A 5,374-nucleotide genomic window follows, 5' to 3' on the forward strand; every position below is an offset into this window, starting at 1 on the left:
GAATAAGCTCATTTTGCCTCAATGGGTACGTTAATAGGCAGAATTTTCAATTTTGGAGTGAATATCAGCCAGAAGCATTGGCAGAAAAAGTCACAGTTTGGTGCTTTTTATGGGCTGGTGGCATCATTGGACTGTACTTCTTTAAAGATGATGTGAATCGCTACGTAACTGTGATTGGTAAGTGCTACCGTGAGATGATATCCAACTTGTTTTTGCCCAAAATGCAAGAGCTTGACTTGCATGACATGTGGTTCCAACAAAACGGTGCCACATGCCAGACAGCACCTTCAAAAATGGACTTATTGAGTGGCGAGTTCGGTGATAATTTTATTTCATGTTCGGGACCGGTCAATTGGCCGCCTAGATCGTGCGATTTAACGCCTTTAGGCTATACAGGCATTGGAGCATTTATTCGTGAGTTACCGGCCGAAATGTTGGAAAGAGTCGCAGTCAAGGTCAACATTTGCATTTTTCTGAATTTTGTGTATTTTTTTTTGAAAAACTTACATATAGCTTTTAAAAAATCACCCTTTACAATTAACAAAAGAAACATCCCAATTTCAAAAGACTATTTAAAAGGAAATATTCGGGTATCATCAGTCTTTCTGGAAACCACAATTTATTTTTAGGTGTAAGCCGGTTTTCTAAACTGGGATCTGTAGAAAATTCTTAATGAATTGTAACTTGTCACGTTGTTTTAACTTTTCTCAATAAAAAAAACTAATATAAGGCAAGAAGATCAAACAATATAATATGTGCTTGATTTGAACTGTCAATATCTTGTAAAACTATAGATTTTTTCAAGGGGTGGTTTCTTTTTTTAATTGCAGTTCCTTTCACTAAAAATATAATCTGAAACATCCAACTTCATATGAATGTCTTTTCCTTCGAAAAAGTTTAACGAACAACATGTATTTATTTATTTATTAAGCTCAAAAGAAGATTTTTTATAATCTAGTATCTGAATGGTAGTAGACCTCTGTTGATTTGTTTTTTAAATTTAATAAATTATGTACATGTACTTCTGAATAGACCACAAGAGAAAATGGTTTTCAATTATGAAATAAGTAGGACAGTAAACTCATTTTTTTGTTGATCAAAACAAAATCAACTTGTTATTATTATCCCTCTTTTTCTAATTAATAGAGAAAATTAGTCTGTTAACTAAAAAATCCAATGTTCATGTAAAAGGTGTTGGCAAACGGGTGCAGTGAAATTTATTTATTAGGTATTATTCAGTTCACGTTTAATCTAAATACAAAATAAAATATCGGAAAAACATTCCATTTTAAAATCAATGACTTGCCGATTAATACAATTTTACAAATCCAAGAAAAATTTCCAAATAATTCATCGAGGTGTCAGTCTAATAAAATCTATTAAGAAAGACCCTTTTATATCATCCAGAGAAATAAGAACCCAAGAACGGCCTGAACGGAAGCGAGCAATTCGGAGATGATAGTGGACTAAAATATTTCAAAGCTGTAAAATAGTCTCTTATTTCAACCAAAAACAAGCTGGCGAGATTAAAATTTTGTGCATGACCATATTAACTGGACCTAAAGAAATTGTATATTATATAACGTGTTCTTTTCGGACGAAAATTTAATTTAATTTTAAGGTTTTCGATAGTTTTCGGCGTGTTCGCAGAAAGGCTAATTGCAAAAACAAAAATTAACTGTTTAATCAAATTAAATTGGCGTGGGAAAGTATAATGATAAGTAATTCAATTGAATCCATACCTTGAAAGAAGATGTGCTGAAGTGATTAAAAACAAGGGCTTAGCTACCAAAAACTATCAATATTTTAGTAAGTCTAAAAAATAAATGTAGTTTTTAAAAGTTGCTTTTGTTTTGACAAGCCCAATATTAAACTATTGGTTCTAATTGTTCTGTATTCAACGAACATTTTATTTTGTTTTCCGTTAGAAAAAGAGGCAGGGATGCGACCCGACCCACACTGATAACTTCCCATCCCGTCTGTCGATTTGCCCTGCTTAAAAGTTTGTAGGTTTTCGGGTTGGATTAAAAAAGTTGTTAGTTGAATTATTCTTAAAATTTTTAAAATTACCAACAATATTTTTCATATAAAGAAATAGTTTAGTTTGAAAATCTAGTGTTTTTTTAGTAGATTTTTAGTCGAAAACAAATGTTTACCAATTTTAGTAGCATTTCTTAAATTTTTACAAATAGGATGAATGAAATTAGTTTGAGAGATATCAAAATATCACGCTCGATTTTTCCAATTAACGTTTTTCACCGCCTGTTAATTTCTCAATTGTGGTAACTTGTAGGACGAAATTCCCAATCCGTATGTCTGAATGTTTAATTTTCCAAAAATGTAATGTCCCAGTTTTTGTGATTCCCAAAGCAAAGGTTTCCAATTATCATTTATTCCAATTCCAAGTTTTTCCAATAATAATGTTTTGAATTGATAGTATACGGTTTTGAATTGATGGTAGTGCCCTCTGCTTGGAATTACTATAGGATTTAGAGTGGGTGCGAGTTTGGGTATATGGAAAAAACTTTTTGCATTTTCCAACAAAAAAAATCAATTAGTGCAACAATGAACAAAAAACAAGGAAGAAATATCAAAACCAACCATTTTTGCGTGTGTTGTATGTGGAAAAGTGAACTTTAAAAATTAATTTAAATTATAAATGAATGTTTCCTTGTTCTAAAATTGCTATAATTACTATTTATTTCCACATAAATATCAAATAAAAAAAAGGGTGTCGAAATTTCTGCTGCTCTAATGAAAAATTGAGCCAAAAATTGTATTGGGACACCAATTTTTTGGAAACAAAAATTGGGAAAATTATTTTGTTTGAAGCCATTGATTTTGGGAAAATGGATTGGGAAAATGATATTTGAAACTTGACCCCCTGATCATTTCCTTTCATAACTCTTTTATAAATGAATATAATCCTGAGTTTTTTATCCCTACAAGGCATATGCGAGGAAAATTATTTTTTAGACGACGAACTGATTTTAACTCGGGTTTATGTTTTTTTTTTGACGCATCCAGAAAACTGGTTTTGAACCAGAAGTAAAATTTTGAAAAGTCGTAATCTTCTGAAATTTTGCATAGCTCCAAAAAGTACACTCAAATGATGAATACAAACATGCATTGATGGAGTTTGAAAACATTAGATTTGGGGATTTCATTTGTGGATTATCGGCATTGGGATTTAGATCCTGGGGATTTTATTTTTGGAGAAAAATATACAATAATTAAATCCTACATTTGTTTTTTAATTATTTCGTAACAGCGTCAATTGAAGTGTTTTTTTAACACTACGTATTTAGAAAAATATGTAACGTTTAAATTCGTTTAAATCACTGGAGTAACCTGCTCTTTTTAGAACTAGTGCACAAGTTTAGTATAAATACGAATAAAAACACAAACATACTATGAATTGAATGGGACACTGGGGCGTATACAATTTTTTTCTTATTTTATTGTATTTTTTTAGCTTCTTCAAATTTTGCTTTAGTTTGTGATCATTTAGTCAAACATTATTTTTTGATGCTATGTTCTATTTTTTGAACAAATCTAAGTATGTACATACATATACAGAGAGCCAAACAAAAAGTTGTACAGTCGATTTTCTTTTGTTAAAATGCAATTATCTATGAAGTTAATTGCAGAAAAAAAAAACCAAATCAAATTCAACAAATAAAATCTATGTTATAAAACAAAAATAAACTTGTACATTTGAAAAATTCAGTTAGAAACAGAAACATTTTGAAAACCCAAATGGTTTAATATTTTGTATAATGTACTTTTGCATCTAAGACCATTTGCAACCTCTTTGGCATTGAAAGGGCCAATTTTTTGTAACATCTGGCGTAATTTCAATCCATATCCTCTGTATTACATCTTTTGACTGTTCTTTTTGGTTTACTTTCCATTCCCTCAACTTTTTTTCAACATGAGCCTAAAGATGTTGAATTGAATTTAAATGCGGACTTTGAGGTGGATAAGGGAGTACTTTTTTCACGTTATATAACAACCATTCCTTCACTATCAACGAGGAATGTTTTGGGTCTTTATCACGAACGAAACTAAAATTTTCTCCAAGGTCCAATTTTGATGCAGTACTTTTTTAAATAATTTTTTCATGATGTTCAGGTAACCAAACTTATTCATTGTCCTTTCCACAAATTGAAAATTTCCAACTCCATTTGCTCCCATCGCACCCCACACCATAACGCTGCCACCACCATGTTTTACTGTACAATTTACATTCTTCGGATCTAACGCTGTACCCTTTTTCTATCGGATTATTCATATACTCTTTGGTATATTGTAGGCACTTCTTTACATTTAAAAAAATAAATTGGGTGGTGCAAAAGTCCGTTGTGAACCAGGGCCTAGTGACTTACAACTCTCAACAATTCCTTTGTGCGAGTACTGTTGTCAAGAATGAAAGGGACCTACAATTTTAGGCCGAATCCGAACGGCTAATTTGAGAAAGCACTTTTTCATGACAAGAATTACTCTTGAAGGATTTGACAATTCCTCGCAAAAGGCAGTACCCGCGAAAATTATTTTTTTTTTAAATTAATGTGGCACAGGCAGGTATTGAACCCAAGACCCCTTGCATGAAAGTGCAACGCACTTACCATCATGCCACGTGTACTAGCCTTCTTTACATTTAAAGCGGATAAAAGTGGTTTTTTTGGAGGAGTGAAACCTCTGAACTCTTTCGAATGTACAAAATTTCTTACCCTCTGTGGATGAACTTTGGCAATTTTGTTTCTATTTTAGTCTTCCGCTATTTCCATTGCCAAAATTTTGGTGTTACTTTGTACAATCCTTACTATACGCCTCTTGGTTTGTTTAGTATCAATTTTTCTCGGTCTCCCACTTCTACTTGGTGTTGTTAAAAATCCGTTTTTTTTGTAAGAATTAATAACGTACTAAACTGTGGAATGTGGCTTTTTCACAATATCAGCGATTTGACTTAGTCTCTTCCTTTCGTCCCACAACTTAACAATAAGTTTTTTCATATCAAGTGAAGTTTGTTTTTGAATTTCTCGTATAGATTTTTAACAAAATATTACTCTGGAAACATGCAAAAACTAAACCTATCAAAAAAGAGATGATCTGATAAAGCTTACTGGGTAACGGTTCTATACAGTATTGTAACTACAAAGTGTACAAGTTTTTTTTGGTTACATAAAACGTACTTTATTATTTGAATTGTTTTTTTTTTTATTAAAATAATTTATTTAAAAAAATGTGTTTTACTTAATCAGGAGGCTAATAAAAAACAGATTTTTTGGTAAGTATTTTATTTTTGTATTGCAATTAACTCCACACATAATTGCTTTTTAACAAAAGAAAATGGACTGTACAACTTTTTTTT

This window comes from Eupeodes corollae, chromosome 2 (assembly GCF_945859685.1).
Source record: "Eupeodes corollae chromosome 2, idEupCoro1.1, whole genome shotgun sequence".
NCBI classification, from domain to species: Eukaryota; Metazoa; Arthropoda; class Insecta; order Diptera; family Syrphidae; genus Eupeodes; species Eupeodes corollae.